We start from the raw sequence: 19,457 nt of genomic DNA, 5'->3' as shown, positions 1-19,457 counted from the left end.
TTTTTTTAAATACATGGATCGCTGATAACTAATCTGAGGCCTAATGGTTTTTAAATCTTTAAACTTGTTTTCCGCTATTGATTTTCAATTATGACCGGGTGATCTTTTCGGTGTAGACGTGATAAGAATATTAGGTGTGCGAGAACAATAGCAAGAGGGTTCGGGTGGGTCTGCAATATTTTGAGATATAAAATAAACAAAAATTTTTTTTCAATATAAATTTTTAATTTCGACATCTACCATCAGTCTGAGCTTTCGGCACATCATGAAGACATTGATATTGTTCTTATTACCTGGGATTGTATCCTTTTGATCGACTTTAGTAGAACATGTAGGGCTCCAAATCGGTACATTTATATTGGCTTTGTAATGTCTTTGTATAGTAGCACTTTGTAGTCTAGTTTTATTATGAATTTGCGGTTCCTTAGCCAATTTAAGTTTGAAGTTTTTAAATGTTTTTTGGCCAAGTAAGACTTTTATCGAAGTATATACTAAGGATCACAATATTGTTATCTTGGGTTGTTTCCTGCCTATTTTGCGCATTTGTTCTAAGTATTACGGTATCATCCACGCATGTTGAAGTTAACACATATCTATTTGTGGGAATATCCGATATAAACAATGCAAGCATGACGTTGAATCAAAAACGCTTCCATGAAGCACATCAATCGGTATCGGAAATTATTTGTTTACTCTTACCGTCTGCCAGAGAAGAAGTTAGATGGTAGTAAAATGCATGAAGGTTTTCAATTGTTTTGACCACGTCAAGATGATTGTCGAGTAATACGTTAAATAGTTCGTTGTTTCTCGCGAAATTTAATTAATGCGTTGGTAGCACGAGCATGTCTTGACTATTAAGAAAATTATTTATTTTCATCAGGACATTTTCAAAAAGTTTCGAGAGGCAATATCGTAAGCTGATTGATCTATATGATGACGGCAGTGCTACGTTTTTCGAGCGTGGGGTCAATTGCTACACTTTGACTCTGCTGACTTTCGATGCGAGTGTAAGACACTGGTTGCTTAGTCTTGGAAGCTTAAAAGGCGGAGGCTTGTATTTCCTTGTGAATAGCATCAACTCCGTTTTGTCAGAGTTGACTCTGAGGCCGCAACTGGCAGCCCAACTACTGAGTGTAGCCAGTGCCAGTGCGGCCAAAGGAGGTTATTTTTTTTTAATCTAACACTTGTCTGTAGTTTTTAATTTCGGCTATTGTTGTTTGATATGTTATGATGTAGGTATGTTTTAATGGAGAGTTAGTTTACTTGGTCCAATTCATTATGTTGACTGTTAAATATGATTCGCTGTTTAATCCATTTCTGTGAACTTGAAGTAGAGTTAAATCTTTCAAACAAAAGTATTCTATGACAGCACATCGATAACTCCTCGATAGCTTGTGGAAAGTTTACAAACAAAACAATCACCTAAAAGTTGGCATGCATAGTGTTATGGAATGTCATTGAAAAATGAGATCTGCATCATCGGAGTTAGTCCAGTTAACTTTTAAGTTCGCCCTCGTAGCTTGTGCTGAGCTGCCTTGGAGTTAGGAATGAGCGGACAACTATGTTATTATATGTGTTTTGAGTCATATCATTCAAGCGATTTTCAATTGCCATTCCGTATTTCGTTGCTGCTGTGACAATATTGGCTGTGGCATGGCAGGCTTGTACTCACAAGCTTCCCATTCAAGAGACATGCATTTTTCAATGTTATTTCAATATTAAAGTTTCTGCTCTCTCATTTAAATGCCGTAATTCTGTTACGCAGATTTTCTTCAATTTATTTCATTATTTAACAATATCTCCGCGTAAATTTTAATTCCTTAACAAATGTCTCGTTAATCTTGTAGCTGTTAATTTGTGTCGTTGTATGCAAATGATGAATGACAAAAATTGATGCATGCGCTTTAGACTGCCACTCACTAATGAGGCACATACCAGCGCATTTGATATTTAGGAGCAATTGGATGAGCTCAGCTGTCTTGCCTAGCAATGGGGGAGTTTAATTTGAAGCGGCTGGGAGCTTCTTCCGCTTTTAAGTTCTACTCATGTTTTTTCGAACATTTTGGTGCGTTTTAAAATTTATTGTTTTTTTTTTTTTTGTTTTTTGCCACATCATAGAACAGATTAAGTGAACTCCTTCTTTAAGCTCCAGTGGCCTTTTACGGTCGTTTAAAGCTGCCCTACTTCTGTGTGATTTTGCATGTGTTTCCAACATGTTTCCACAGTGCGCAGGAACATACATATACATGCATTCACACGTACATACAATATTTTCCGTATTAAATTATTGTCTATTCAGTCGCCAATTTGAATGTTACTTTTTATTGCTTTGGTTTATTTTTTCGGTCCATAGCTGTTCACTGTTTTTGCGCCTTGCTTTTAATGACCACTTCAGTCACGTGAACACCAAATTTGGCGCCAATGTGGAATTTTAAAAGCCGCTTAAAATATGATTAGCAATTATGAACATTTATTATACTGACACTAAGCAATTTTTCGTTAAGTCAGTTTGAGTTATTTATACAACAGGTAACGTAATATTTACGCCTACACAGAATTATGAAAGCACAAATTCCGCCAACTGGTGTTCAAAGGCTATTTTAAAATATATACTAAAGGCGCAGGGTGTCTAACATAATGTCAATGTTCGATAATATTTGCTTGTGAGTCCAACTCATAAAGTCTTAGGGAAGAATAAGGCAACGCGGAAAAAGGCAGTTGGAAAAATCAGTTGGGCTTTAGCAGCGCAATATTAATACGAGTTCTCCACAAATCCTTTAGCTCAACCAAGTTAAATACAAAAACAAAAAATTAAAGATACTGTCTACAACAATGAGCACAGAGTCATGACCGCAAAGAGAGGAAACGCTATTCATTTCTTCGTGGCTAACTTAAAAAACAGATTCTAACAGAAATGACGTAACTACGAGGTTTTTTCAAAAAATGTTTATGTAGATGCATTGTCATGACCAGGTCGAAAGAGTTGGGTAACCTTACTTTGTTCTACTATTGACACTTCTGTGGAATATTGCAAGAAATCGAATACACGTAAAACTGATAAACGCAGTTGCCGCTACTGAGACGCAGTCGCCGCTACTGAGACTAGGACTTTAGCTAAAGATATGGTACCAAATTTAAGTGTAGGTTAGCACTCAAAATACGAAAAATTGGTCAGCATTAAACAATTGGAGCTCTTGGCTATTCAGATAGAAATGCTATTTAGATACAAATTCAAGTTCAGGCGTAAAAAATGTGGGCTTTAACATGAAATTTTTGTACTCGTACGGGCAAAGAATTACCGGGCACGTCCACTTTTTTTAAATGTTGATTTAATACCCGACTTGTTTTGTTTTTAGTTAAATTTATTTGAATTGATAAAAATCATCAATAAAATTTTAACCAAGCCCTTCCAGTTAGAAATGGCTGCTTGATAAACTTTTGAATTTGCGAATACTCGCTAGTCTTTTCTGCTTCACATAACTATAAACAAAAATTGTGTATGGAAACTATTCCGCAATTATTTTAAAAAGTAGAATGCCTTTTTAGCTACCCAAAACGCGTTCGTGTGCACTTATCTCAACCCGTACGACTCCCGTCAGAAAAGCCTATTTAGGTAGGAGTTAGAGGGTTAAGACCTACTAAAAGAAAGCCCTCATTAAATTATAATGTAAACATTTTATTCGAAGTCGTTTTATAAATAAAGGGTGGTCAATTTCGAGGCATTGGAATTTAAATTGAAATAAAACAACGAAAATTCAAATTGATTGGGTAATTTTTATTATTTTTGTTTTGAACCATTCATGAAATTTATTTTTTAAAGAAAATCCCTTTCAAATATTGGCCGCAACTGTGCAGTAATCCCCACAAATAAAAGTGCAAAGGTGTGATATCACAAGTTCTTGGTGGCCAATCCACTGGGTCGAGCCGAGAGATAAATTGCTGACCGAAACGATGACGCAGTAAGACCATTGTTTCACGGGCTGTGTGTAAGTATCGCCGTCTTCTTAAAAGCAAATGTTTCGTAGATCACGGGATTCCGGCATCAAAAAGTCGTTTATCATGGCGCGATAGCGTTCACTATTTACTGTTACTTTGGCGCCAGTTTCGTCTTTGAATAAATATGAGCCGATGACGGGCCATAGGCCGTACAAAATGGTTTTCAATGAATGACTGTTCTGGAATGGCTTCGGGTTGGTCTTCAACTCAAATAAGGCAATTTTGGGTAATGGGTTTCATCGCTGAACACCATAAGTTGGTCTAACCGCTAGTTATGTTTGCTATATATAAGTAAAAGTAAAAGTCGAATAAAAATAAACTTTAAAGTAGTTCTTTATTTAAAAGTTCTTCGATATTTATTCTAAACCTCGCTTCTAATTCGGTTGGCCTTGAAGAGCAAATATGCATCTAAGCATATTTAGCTTTAGGTATACAACCGAACCTGAAAACGTCTGCTATGTAGTAACGTTAACAAAGCGATAACGCACCTGCATGGGAGTTTTTAATTTTTTATTTTGGCGTTCTTAATTTTGGAGTTCTTAAATTTTTTAAATAGGCGTATATTTATTGTTGTCATTTTATATGATGTAACTCGCGCGATGATCACTTTTTACAGAGCGTCGATTTCGAATATGTAGAATCCTACGATTTGTAAACGTTGTAAAGGCATAAATAAGTCTTTGCTTGGTGAAATGTCAATGAATACTGAAAAAAAAATTGTAATATATATTTAGTTTGACTGTAGTCACGAGTGAACAGTCAAAGAACCGTTCTGGACAGAGTACCTCCAATCTGATCATCCATAAATGAATTGCAATTTCGGCCAAAATGTTAAAATTTGAAGCCCCAGGTTACAAAAAGTTCGACCCTCTGGACTAGTACTGTCTGCAGCAACGTTGGTCCTGGTGATGTTCTCTTTCATAATTATTAGCGTTTGTTCCTGTTGAGTAGCCACTGTTAGACAACGCAATTTGAATCATAGGTCAATTGACTTGGCTTAATTGGCTTTCGGAGGCTAAATAATGCTTGTGTCGACTTTTCTCGTATATAATAAATGAAATATCTTGTTCAAACTTTTCCACAAATAAAAGATAAACTTTTGACAAATATTTTGTGCAGTTTCCATTTAAAAGTTTTGAAAAAAATGGCATTCCTTTTTTCAAAATAAAGTTATCTTGACACTGTCAGAATAACTCATGATGAACTCATCTTAAATTAAAGAAGAATAATTAGAAAGTAGTCCGCAGCGAAAAAATTAAAAAATTAAAGTTTATGGCAGTTGTATGAATACCCACGCATAGCCTTGGAAAATTAGTTATAATACAAGAAAGAATAAAACCTCTCAGTCACTAGTCAATCTTGAAGAAATGTGGAACATTTTAACTCGATCGGTTCATTATTTTTGTGACTGACGAATAACTTCAAAAATACACATTTGAGAAAACGCGACAAGCGCAACACACTAGGCTGACCTGCACTGATAAGCGGAACTTCCCGCTTTCCCCTTCTAAGCTTTTATTCACTTAAAACCTTTCTAGATTTTAGTATTTAATGAGATAATAAAAAAAATACTTTCTTTTTCTTTTCGAAATTATCAAACTCTCACTCACCCTTTGCCTTCAAGTTACAGTCATGCCGAAAATATTTACCCGCTGCAATCGAACGCCACTTCATCAAATATCCAGCATTAGCTTGTTTGCAAACATACTGGGTATTTAATTAGAACATTTGAAGTAAATCGAATTTAGGGAGTCCTCTGCGGCTTTCATTCAAATTGTACAATATATTTATGTGACTACTTGAAGGTTATATTTATATATGAAGAAATTTAATAAATATAATTGAAAATCACTCTAGAGCATCGAAATCATTGTAGACTGAGAACTCCCTGCTCGCTGTGAAATTACTATAATGACATCTCCATCCTGGCTCTTACTTGAGCTGTGCCTCAATGCTACTTTTCTCAAAAAGTCACCATTTGCGTTTTTCCCTCATTTTAGCTGAATTTTTACAAACAACAAAGCAGAACGCATTTGCTGTCAGTTACAAGTCAAAGCTTCCTGAATACTGGAGCGGCAGTCAATCTCCTGATAGCCTGATTCTGATGAGCCTCGCCATACACTCAAACACCGTCTGTTATGGGAGTCTTTAGTGAGACTGCACTACATTCTTGCATTCATATAGTTTGGTAAACGGAAAGAAGGTTAAAGTATGCTTATCCCTGGTAATCCATTTTGAGGGTAAATTTGAAGATGAAATTCGGAAATAATTTTATTAGATACGTTGCTTCATATATTCAAGTAATTTAGTCGCTTTTGTCCACATTCCACATTCCACAAGAAATTTCTGCTTTTTCTATGGTAATGCTGATTGCAAACCTACGGTAATATATGAAAGTATTTGACACGGTTTTAAGATCTTATTATCAATATCAACATCGGCAAATATAGGGTCGTGATTGTCCTCCGATGGTGAATTGTCTATAGCTTGTTCGCCAGTATAATTTATTTAAGTCGCGATAGTAGTCTTGCTCTTTTCACAAAATCAGTGCACTCTTAAATTATTTCTTTTTTATCTACATACTTAGCTTATACATGGATCCAAATTTAATTCCCGCTTTATTTGATGTTATGATTTGTGTTTCAAATAAATACTTGGCATTAGTACTTTATATTTTGATCTTCCTTAGTTATTAAATTATTTACCTCAAGGAAAATCCAAGCCGAAGCATTTTGTTATCAGTCTCGAATTTTTCACTACAACTTCGCTATTTTGAAATTTGAGTTTTGTTCTTTAATTGTGGACCACTTTCCTGTACAATGAGGGGAAAAACTGGAAAAATAGTATCATGAGTATAATGGCATTTCTTTAATACATAGACGGATTGTATTTATTTTATTTAGAGTTGAATTGTTTAATACAAACAAAAGTAGCAGAAGCCTTGATTTAATTTGTGTCTGAATGTTTTGATTGAATTGTGTCTTCTCGGTGTTATGTATGGTCCGGACTTGTTCGTGTCTGGATATTGTGTTTTGAGATTCTGTATTTCAGGAACTTGTACTTCGGTATTTTCTATCTATCCCATAGATTTTGTTATTGTGTCACGATGACGTTCGCAGAAAACTACATACAACTGCATAATCGACATCATTTTTGAAAAAATACGGTCCAATGAACCCGCCAACCCAAAAACCACATCAACCCAACCCCCTCTTGTGGGTGCATATTTTTTTCTTGAAAAACGGTATTTATTTAGGTGAAATAGTGCCCCAGCGCATCTTGTGAAAGAACCATTTTCGTAAAACGTTTGGATCACTTCTACGCGTTGTTGCTAAAGGAAAAATTAACAAATCCCAAAAAATTACTGTCAAAGATTCGCATCACCCTTGAATCACCCTATAGTTTCTCACAGACACATCGCGCCAGAATAGAGTCAAAACAGGTTTAGAAGTTTCAAATTTATTATACATTTTCTTTTAATGTAATACCATTAATAGATAATATATGATTATATAAGAATACATATGAACTATTTTTTTTTATCACACTCTTTCACCCAACGAGCGTTATATACAAAACAATTCTATGAACCAAAAAGCCTTCTGTGCGGAAATTGGGGCCTTATTTTTCCGCTTGCCTTTCGTATTATTCTAGGCATAATATTCTTGCTAGCCATTAATCGTCGCTTGACTCCGATTACTACACTTTAATAGTTTCGTCGACACCTTTCGTCCACATCAAAGCAATCAGGAGTAAAACTTAGCCTTCGGGTTTTAACTAGCAATCAGCTCAGCTGGCCAGCATCAGATTCCATTCGAATAGCGAGTGCGCGAAATTTCAGGCTGCTATTCTTCATTCAGCATTCTTGTTGTTGCTCCAAGTGTACTAATTATGCGCGCTTAAGCGCTGATTTGAGATTAGGCGCCGCATGCAACACGTACAAGTAGCTGCTGCAGCCGGTAGCTGGGTCGGGCCGAGTGTAGAGATCATGTTTTGCACAACACTTACAGTGAAGCTTAGTGATTTGTGCTCGGCTCACCCGCTGGTCATATTTGCCACACCATTGAGCAACGATTAACGATTTTTTTAACTTTGTTTTTTTTTCATTTTATTTTAAAAGTATTTTCTTACACGCGCTCATTTTGCACTACAGCTGGCTTTGCAATTGGCGCCACTTAAACGACTGTCTTTGCATGTAATTTTACCAACATAATTCATGGTTATTAAGTTCGCCTTTTTATTATTTAACACTTCTAATACAATTTTGCTAGTGCGAGGGGGGGGAGGTGGAGTGGAAGGGGCAGCGTCCAACCAACTGCACCCCATTTCAGTTTAGCAGCTTTTATGAGCGCTATTAGCGAAATTTAATTAGCTGCATTTGCTATTACTATGGGTTATTATGGCGGTGGCAAGCACTGTTTTTACAACAGCTAAGCGTCGTGGCATGCAACTACTGACATTGTGAGTTATTCTGCATTCGATTTTTTCTCATATTTTTCTTCGCTGGCATTTGGTTTGTGGCAGCGATTAGTAGCGGCTGATTACATTTGTCTGTACTAAATTATGATGTTGTAAAAGCGTAAATATAAAGATCTTTATTGCGCATGTGGCGCGCCTCATACCGCACATGAGCTACTGATGGCAAGTGTGTAAGGCAGCGCAATTTATGAGCTTTTGTTGTGATATTATTGGCTGGTATGTAGTTTACGGGTTAAAAGTGTTTGAGGTCAAAAATGTGAGAATTCTGGTAGCAAAAGCGCTAGCGGTTTGCAGCAACAATCGTCAAGTGGAATTGGAGCAGAAAGTTCATTGATTTGTTTTTAATAAATTGACACGTGAAGCGTGTGATTGCAATTAGTACGAAGTGGATTTATGGGGCTAATTACAGGTGTTTGTATGTGTGTGTAATATGTGTATATAATACGTACGTGTTTGTAGTACATACATATATGCATGCTTGTGTGGGAGAAAGGTAATAAAACTTAATTTACACAAGGAATGGTGTTAAATCGTGCAGGAAAGAGCACTGACGTGATGTTTCTCTACACTAAACACTCGATGTGCGACTACGTTTTCTTATAAAATAAATATTTTATAACTACAATTTTGGAACCAAAATATTTTTCATAAAACCTTATTTTTTTCATTTTTCGATTTTTGAAGGAGGCAATCCAATAAAATATCCATTGGGATAACCCAAAAAAATGTTGCTTTCTTTTGATGCTATCCTCTTAACTTGTTCTATGGCTGAAATAAAATAGTATCCTATATTTTTATCTTTTTATATTTATTTAATGCTTACCTACACGTGCCGCCAGTGTCTTGAAAAACGCTCTTAACCTTTTACTGCATATGGACCCATACCATATATGCAGTTTTTATTCAATTTTATTTCCAAATTAGGTGTTACAAAATAATGAAATGAAACGCAAAGAAATAACGAATAATTTTATGATATTTCGAAATAACCTTACTGTGGGTGCAAGTGGGTGAAAAGGCAGAATTGAGGTGCGAGTGATCATTTTCAAAAAACAATAGCTGCGTGAAACGTAACTACTTTTTGATATAAACAATATTTTCATAGAGTCAATATACTCATCTTTCCCGACGGATAATAATTTTTCCGCTTTTCAATTGTTTTCTACGCTTTACAACTTGTTTCTATATGTGGTTTCGTAAAAAAAATACAAAATATAAAACTTTTTAAAAATTTTTCTTCCTTTCCTCCGTGAAACCTTTTTTTCAATGTTTTATTAATTTATGCAGTAAAGGGTAAAATTGGCACTCTTCCCTAAGTTCACTATAAAATGGTTACGGATCGAATTTATCTAACCTGTTTTGATTTCTCTTCCCATACCTGTATATCAAAAAATTGATTCCAAAAGTAAAAATGAACGAAATTAGTACTAAGTTTTTTTTGTTTTAACAAATTTTTTATTTATTTTCATTTTTTTTTTAATTAAACACACGGTACCTTTTGTAGAGGTTTGTAAAGGCAATTTATTATATCTTTTAATTTAAATAAAGTAATATCGACTTGTAAGTAATTATAATAAGCAATAGAGCAAATTCCAGAAAAAAAATTTGTTGTCCATCCTAATGCCCATATTTACTGCCCAAAACTAGGAATAAGGCAGCCTATCAAGCTGCCAGACCACAGTAGTATTTTCCAGGCGGAAGTTTTTGCTGTGCGGAAGGCCGCGGAGCTAGCCTACACTGGAACAAGAAAGAACTCAACAATTAATATATACGTGGATAGTCAAGCAGCAATAAGAGCAATAAGCTCATATTGTATTAAGTCCAAAAATGATCGACGGAGCAGGGAGGCCATAGAAAGGCTAGCCGGAAACAATAGGCTGCATATCTACTGGGTACCTGGTCTCAAAGGCATTATGGGGAACGAAATAGTAGATGAGATAGCAAAAAGTGCTGTGAGACTACCATTTGAACAAGAGAACGACATACCAAAACCGCTAAACACAATATACAACGAAATGGACGACCACATGAAAAGGCAAGTGGAAGTTAGGTGTACTAACCTGTCCACGTGCAAAACAGCAAAAGTCATGCGTAGAACTAACGACAAAAAACTGACTCAATTCGTACTTACGCTCTCGCGAAAGGAATGCAGAACTATCAGCCACAATCTATTGGCTGTATATGCGTACAAGATAGGGATTGCTAACACGGAATAATGCAGAAAATGCAGAGAGGATGTTGAGGAGACTTTAGAACACCTTCTGTGCGTTTGTCCGGCATTATCAAAAACACGACTAAGATGCCTGGGAGCCCCACTGTTTGAGGGTCCGGAAGACGTCTCAAAAGCGGAGCTCCCAGCCCTACTTAGATTGGCCAAAAGCGCTGACATCCTACATGATGTCTACTTTAGGTATTCATAGAGGTCGGTCTCCATCTGGTATCGCTAGGGACCAAAAGGTCTATGTGTGGCTTATTGCCAACCAGGCTAACCTAACCTAACCTAATGCCCATATTACATACTTTCTGTAAAAGTACCGTTTTTTTACTGACTTCTATTATTTTTGCGTCATTGACAAAACCCCAATTAAATCAACTAAAATTAGTAAAATAGAAAGAATATTTTTACGAAAAATAAATTTTCTCAATACATATTTCGTAGTGATCCATACAACAGCTGATATACTAACCAATTTAGAGTAACACATATGTACTAATTAAAAGTTGCCGTTGACACACCCATTTTTTTTTAAGTTTATAAACACGTATTTCATTAGTTGATGATGATGCGTATTTTTTGTTGCAACCCAAATTTATATTTACTAAATTCCTTATATAGGGTGATCAGGTAAGATCGTAAATTTTGCCGGCAGTGGTGCAAGCGGTGGATCTAATTTTTATTGACTCAGTCAAATATGTGCGGCGTAATTTCGTCAATAGCGCCTCGAACAAGGGCAAAGGGCCCTTCCATAGTAGTTGGTTTGCTAGGATAAACTAAAGACTTTGTGTAGGTACAGGGAAAATAAATGAGTTGTGTCAAGCTGTCAGACCGTGGCAATCAAATTATCCATCACAATTGCAAGTCTTGCGTAACTACTAAGGGACTCCGTGTCAAGCGAACCAAATATTTTGGGCAGAATTGTGAACTCTTCTAAAAATAGGTTTATTTGTAGGCTTAAGTGTAATAAAGTAAACTAATTGTTTTAAAAATTGTGTTGGGTATAGAGTTTTCTTTCTTTTTAGGAGAAAGCATGCTTGAAAAAATGTATTTCCTTGCTAAAAGCTTTTCTAAAATAAAATTCTTTGTTCTAATAGCTGAGACTTTGCTCAGTAATCTCTGCAAGTTTTATAATGAAATCGCAATACTTTTCGAATTATATTCAAATATCTACAGCGAGCGAATGAAAGTTTAGTGTAAGATACGTAAACAAAGCTCATATGCAAATTGAACGAAGATCGCTACATACATATATTAGTAAGCAGATACCTTGTACTTTTCACATTCCCATAATTTTTCGAGTTATATGCAGGAAGTGTTTCAATATAACTCGACAATTTATGGGAATCCCTCTAATAACGGTACTTTCACTGGGTCAGAAATTGGTCTTATCCGAGAAGATGATTTTTGGGTAAAATCTGAATCTACGTATTTTTAACTTACGCCCGGCAGGGGCAAAACGATGCACGATGAAATGCCAAGCCTTTGGCAGTTGGCAACTTTGGCAGCTGCAGAAACAAAAATTTGGAAAAATTATCGCTCTATCTCCCTTTCGTCACCCTATATACTTGTATACTATATTCTGTGATGGTATTCTGTTGTACTGAAATGGATTTCCTTCAGTGAATTCGTTATCTAAACTTTTTTTTCATGTTGTATGAAGAAAAGGAAAAATCATCCGTCCTAGACTCCTTGGATTTTTTACGTATTTCTTGCTATAAAAAATTGTAGTTTCTTAGAAAAAAAATTCAAAATTTGAGGCTTATTGCGCTTAAATTACTGCCGTGGGCAAAAAGTGTTCTAGGCATGAAATTGAGACAAAATACGACTCTTAGAAATTATATGTGATATGATATAATTTAAATTCCTTCATGAAAAGGTCTACAGGTAAAATCCGCCAATCAGTCGACTCATGACTGCCTATGTAGTCCTGATAGTCCTTTTCCTATCTTCGGCAGAACCAGTTTCTAGAAATATTTTCACCAAATCACGAATTTTCCAATAAGTGGTTCCTAAAGATCGACCATTTCCATAAAAGTTTCAATAATTTTAACGCTTTGTGCCATCGTGCAAGTATCCATGGCTAAAATTGTACATCTGTCTACATAACAAATGTCTAAAATGACATAAAAAACAGGATCCCGTCTAAGAATTCTTCATTACTGACATCTATGTCAGACAACATGCAAAGTTAGCAGAACGTTATGACCCACCTACAGCTACAAAGAAACATCAATACTCACGGTGGTAACTGGCTTCTGGTCTCAAGCAGCCAAAATGGGCATTCCTCACAACACACACTGTCACAGTTGTAAACAACCAGAGAATCCTTCACATGGATCAGTGAAAATGTTTTACCGAATTGAGGTTTGTTACGATAGATGAAATTTGCTTCCAGTGGTCAAGTGACTTGCGCTCTTCTTTAAGACTTGTCTTATCGAATCTAGTCTTATCTAATTTTATCTAATCTGATCTAGCAATCTCTTAAGATTTGTGTATATGGATTAAGCTGTATAAGCACCTTCTTTTGGACTTCATACCATTGACAGCTTTTTACTTTCCGGGTCACACTTTTAGTGACAAGCTTTGTCAACTGTTACATTCGTATTAAGATTTCCAGACTCTCAGCTCTTGACCTTTCTTATGAGAAATTGAGCAAAACGAACTGGAGCTTGTTCCTCATTCAAAATTCATGATACCCATGAGAAGATTATTTAGAACACTGTGAATTATTTCGCAATATTCCCGATACTTCTACTGGACTCAAGCGCAATTCACTAACTAACATTTATTGTGCCATTCGTGCAACTTCGCCAATTTTTGCCTACACCAGTGTCACATTTATCTGGTCCGCCGAAGATTTTGTCTTGAGTTTTTGATACCACTTACAAATCGTTTTACGATACTGCGTTTATTTAATATGGAGCTTGGAATTCACTGAAAATTTCTGCAGACTTAAGCTGACGTAAAGTACCACATGACGAATTTCTTCCTGAGTGGGTAAAGGAATTTCAATTTACGTTTTCTCGTCTCCATCCTTACGGATTTTTCGCAAAATTATATAAATCATAAGATTATTATAAAACGAATACCGCTTTTTGATTTTTCAAAACATATAAAATAGCTCCAACTTACCCAACTTTTGTTAGTGCTTCGAGCGCTGACTGAGTACTAAAATAGCAAACAAAATCTTGGAGGATATGTTTTAATTTTAGTTTCTGCAAACCTCAACAAATTTACACGCAGAGATCTTCATTACTACTGGCCTAATCAATAAATATTGTAAATGTCAATAAAAGTACAAGTCACAAATTCTTTCCACAATTTTCGGATACATGACTACATATGAAATAATACGAAGCAGTAATTTTTTTATAGCCAGCTATATTTGGAAATTGTATGCAAAATTGTGATGAAATGAGGAAAATTGAAAATACAATAGTCGGACATTGACAGAAACATGCTCCCATAGGATTGATTGGCATTCAGTGAAATTTCTATACGATGAACAAATTTTTTTTTCTCTAAACGCAACTATATTTCGAATACATCATCAAACATTTTGTGACTGACTGCAATATTTTTGACTGAATTTAGGCAACGAAGTACCGAAACTCAATATTCAATAACAGCAAAGTACGAGCAGCAACATGACTTAAATATGCAAGTTATTGCATGCCCTCTATTTGTTTATTTACCCAGTAAGGAAATCGGTGTGGTTGTATGGTGGACAGCACTCGAAACTCAAACGGTGTAGAGTAGCCCCAATTGAACGAGTCCAAAGAACAGCCTGCCTACTGATAACAGGATGCCTGAGTACAACACCTACTAAGGCTCTAAATACGTTGCTTCACTTGTTCCCTATCGATCTGGCTGGCAAAGCGATTGCAGCGAAAGCAGCGACACGCATGAATGCCATATCGAAATGGAAAAAGTATCTTGGCCATTCGGCCATACTGAACAGGAACACTGTTATCTCTTCCGACATAGACTATCATGTAAGTCTTCCATCACCACCCTTGCTATTCTCCTGTTCACTCCCAACCAGGGAAGAATGGAAGACAAATCTTAGCGAAATCGATGGCCTTCTGATTATATATACAGATGGTTCAAAACAAGACGGCAAAGTGGGATTTGGAATCTTTTCCAATTCTCCTCACATCAATCTATCATTCAGATTACCCGACTACTGCAGTGTATTCCAAGCGGAAGTATGCGCTATCTGGTATGCTGTGAAAACTATCTTAGAAAAGAGAATATCACTTGAGGATATCCGCTTTTTCACCGACAGTCAAGCGGCCGTTCGAGCACTCAGCTCCTCTTATACCCACTCAGATGTGGTTCGATCCTGTCTCTTATCTCTTAACGAGATAAGTGTTCAGAACTCTGTCCAAGTTATCTGGATACCGGGCCACAGAGGATTCGAAGGTAACTGCAAAGCTGATGAGCTCGCAAGAGCTGGAGCTGCGCAATCAAATGTTAGTAACTTACCCACAATCCACATTCCGCTCGCAACATGTTAAATGATCATTGATCGAGAATTTCACAGCATTGCTGATCGGAGGTGGCGAGTGGAAACTACTTGCGTTACGACCAGACAAATCTGGCCATCCTACAATCTTGAACAGATAAAAACCCTTATAAGTCTATCGAAACACGAACTAAGGCATATAATATCTCTTATCACCGGCTACTGCCTTTTGGGCACTCACGCACGTCGGCTCGGGGTTCCTCAAAACGACCTGTGCAGATACTGCGAGGACGAAGATGAAGAAGTATCGAGCAGGCATTTGCTGTGTCGACTCGCTCTTCTAGGCTCTCCAACAGTTGGCAATCTTTCAGTACTCTCGGACCTGAAAATCGAATCTCTCATTAAATTCTCGAAACGAATCAATATTTTGGACCAAAATCTATAATAAAAATCTCGGTTAGGTGGGGAAATCATATAATATAATGAGCTCTAGGGCAACACAACGGACCCAACTTGTGGTATATGTGGCAGTCCGATGCGAGGTCACCCTTAAACCAACCAACCAACCAAGGAAATCTTTGAGGTCTGAACTGCTACACTTTCTGTAAATTTACAACCATGACTAGTTCACGCAAAATTAAAGATAATGGAATAATAAAAGTTGTTTATAAACATAAAAATGTAAACCGAAATCTAAAATTACGTTACATCAACAGCTGGTTGTCTTAAATTGAATGGGAGTTTGTGGTCCACAGAATACGCAACCTTCTGTATTCTCTCAAATGCTGGTTCTCGTCTTCGCAGTATCAATTCGCGGATAAATCGGATGCATTACTCAATGGATTTGATTTTGTGTCACTTTCGTGTCACCGGTATCAAACTCTACAAAATATATGCAAAGCTTCTTTATAAAGATCTTCATCACTGGCGCTAAATAAATAAAGTAATAAATAATCGCCCTTATCGGGAAGTTCGCCCGAACAAAATTTCACTTCGAATCAGCTGATATACTCTATTGTGAATTGATTGCGAACAAATTATTTACTTTCTATTGTGCTAATTTCGTAAGCAAGCGTATATTTCCTTAAAATAAAGTACAAATATACCTCAAAATTTTCTAGAAATATGTATGGTATTGCGCTTAGGTTATTATTGAGCGAGCGTGAGGAAAATTTGAACGTGAAAGTGCTCAGGAGGCGATTAAGGGACAATTCCAACCCTTTGGAGCTAAGTGATTCAATGTGAGATAACAAAAAATGCTAATGGGAATTTGCAATACTAACTTAATTTCTTATTTTTAAGGTTTCGGCAATATTACAGGCTAAACAAGCCGGCATTTAAGTACTTGCTAGATGTCCTTACTAACTCCTTGCCACCATTGAAGCAGATATTCGGAATTCCACCTATTGTAAAATTGAGCGCATGTTTGCGATTTTTCGCAGAAGGAGGACATCAAAAATTCGTTGGGAAGGACCATGAAGTGGGCCTAGCTCAATCTTCTTTCAGTGAAGTACTGACAGAAGTGCTGAGTATTTTCGAGCTACTACTTTGTTTACAATGGATAAGTTGGCCCACTTTAGTGGAACAACGCCAAATAGCGCACGATTTTTTTTACAAAATACGCAATGCCAGGAGTTATAGGATGTGTTGACGGAACATACATTAACATAATACCCCCTTCAAAAAACATTCATCAATTTTACAACAGAAAAGGCAAATGCAGTTTGAACGTTATGCTCGTAAGTACTATATTCGTAATTAAAGTTAAAGTAAGAAATAAATATGTATACATAAATGGCTTTTCAGGTATGCGATAGTAATCTGAAGATTCGTTTTATAGATGCGACACATCCTGGTGCTTGCCACGATGCCTTTATATGGAACTTAAGCAGCTTATGACATGAAAATATTTGCAAACCCACAACAGAGTTTGGTTACTAGGTAACAGATTAAAACCAACGAAGAGCATATATAATTTCAAACTTTTCAGGAGACGCTGGGTACCCGCTAGAGCCGTGGCTACTTACTCCATATAGAACACCAGAAAATAATTCAGCTCAGGCCAAATTTAATGAAGTACACACACGTTGTCGAAATATAATCGAAAGAACAAATAGTGTTCTAAAAAACCAATGGAGGTGTCTGTTAAGCGCTAGAGAGTTGTACTATGCTCCTGTAAAGGCAGTAAAAGTAATTAACGTTTGCGCAGCGTTGCATAATATTTACATTCATTACAAAAGTGATCTACATTTTTCTAACCTATCTGTTAATGGAGAATTCAATGAGATTTCCATGGCAGATAATCAACAAATTGTCGAAGTCAACAGTAACTATCTGGCAGAAGGTCAGCGCATTCGTACAGATATTGCAAACACTTTTATTACATTTAATATTTTGGCAGATATGAAAAATTAGCTGTGCCAATATTTTGGTTCGCCACTGTATTTAAAATAATAAGAATCAGTCTTACTTAAATTATTTTTAGTCTTTGGATTGGTGATTTCTCAAAATTTCTATTTTTAGTTCCTTTAATTCTAACGTCCTTCGATTAGTTGCAATTAGGTTTTCGATTTCTATTTTACACAACTTTTCCAATTCTAAATTATGTCTTCCCATTTCATTTAGTTTTTTTCATTTTGATCGGATAAACGTTCTAATGTAAGATATATCTTTTTTGTACCGTATTACATTTCTTTATTGTGCGTCTTCATCTCTTCCAAAGTTTCGCCTACTTTAGTGCATAGTTCTTGTTGTGTTTCCAGCTCTTTTACGACCAATTCACTACTTGTTTGCTTTTTGGGCTTCATCCAAAACAACAATTTCTGACAAGTCTTCCGTATTAGGATTGACCCTTGCTTTTTTTGCAGGCAAACCATAGCATTGGGAAGTTTCAATGCCATCAACAGATTCTTTAATATCTAGCAGTTGGTATATTGCCTCTTCTACACTCGAAAAAGTCTGTGTTCTTTGGGTCCGCCTCCTGTTCCTCTTTCATGCATTTTGTTGTGTGAAGCCTTCTTGCGTACGTAGCGTTTTTGGTCAGTCCATACCTAGTTAATACATATGTAGCTTGTGAAAAAAAATCAGGCTTTATAAACATAACTTTTTACCTTTTTCCACTCAAACTCAGTCTTAACAGGCGGGCCTACGATATTTAATGCCAAAGTAAGCTGCTTCCAGAATTCGGCCACCTTCTGGCGATTTTCTTTTACAAACCCTCTTGCAATATCTGGGTTTTGCAGCATTTCATCAAACAGCCTCTCAGATTGCAATTTATTTATTGATTTACTCTTAAAAATAAGAGTACATTTATTTAAAAAATGTCTATTGCTTAAAAGAAAAAAATACTTACATTTGAATTCTTTCGTGTTCGCCTGCAAAACAAAAGTGAATAAATTTCTATTTCCCGCTCGTTCATTTCGCTCGAATAAAGGCGAAATATTTTTCGAACATGAAAAATACCATGCCGATAAGGCGAACAAAAAAGGTGAAATTGTTCGGGTGAAAATATAACTCGCGATAACGGCGAATAATAAATATAGGATTATCTAATAAGAGGTGTTATTTTGATATTCAAAGAAAAATGCTATTTTTTAATTTAAATGATCGGATGTTTATTTTATTATAAGGAGGAAGGTATGCAGTTAATAGTGGAAAATAACATCAGGCAAATGACCACCGCGACCACACTTACAGGACAATATCCTTTTCATGAAATTTTCCATAACCGGCGATCGGTTAGATAACGATAGCGATAGATAACACTTGTTATTGGAAAACCCTTTACAATAAAAGTAAATAAATAGCATGAGGGGGGAAAAAAGTAATACAATAGACCAAGGCACATTCAATAAGGTAGAAGTGGTTTCGACATTCTTAACCATTTCGAATTCTCAATTTTCATATTTTTATTTAAATTTTAAATTGTGATTTGCGCGACTGATTTAAAAAAAAATTACATTAAAACAAGTTACTACCTATGTGCTGTGTGTGACAACAGCCAGAACAATCAACGTACGCATTGTTTTAAGCCTCATACGAGTACAGTACTGTGGATAATTATAAGACCAAAAGTAATTTTGTCCGCATTTTTCTTATAACAATAAGTGATACTAAATCTTTTGTAGGAGCAAATATGAAATAAAGTACAATTGTTTAAAACCAAAGCCTAACAAAAAAAAAACGCCTAACTCTATTATTTTATTTTTCAGTTAAAAATCTCTTAAGATCCAACGATAAAAAATATTTACGGTTTATGTTTGTAAGCTTTTGATAACGGCCTGCTATTCACGAAAA

General features: G+C 36.0%; 1 long non-coding RNA gene across 1 annotated transcript; it reads right to left on the bottom strand.

Moving 5' to 3' along the window:
* Window positions 1-10,087: 10,087 nt before the first annotated feature.
* On the bottom strand, window positions 10,088-14,035 carry LOC128868626 (uncharacterized). Its single transcript, XR_008455144.1, has 3 exons — window positions 13,826-14,035; window positions 13,580-13,727; window positions 10,088-10,212 (listed from the first exon to the last, which is right to left on the bottom strand). It is a non-coding gene; the product is annotated as an uncharacterized LOC128868626 (long non-coding RNA).
* Window positions 14,036-19,457: the final 5,422 nt, after the last annotated feature.

This window comes from Anastrepha ludens, chromosome 6, assembly GCF_028408465.1.
Source record: "Anastrepha ludens isolate Willacy chromosome 6, idAnaLude1.1, whole genome shotgun sequence".
In the NCBI taxonomy this organism is placed as follows: domain Eukaryota; kingdom Metazoa; phylum Arthropoda; class Insecta; order Diptera; family Tephritidae; genus Anastrepha; species Anastrepha ludens.
Note: the sequence above shows the minus strand (reverse complement) of the source record. Positions and strands in the feature narration are given on the sequence as shown.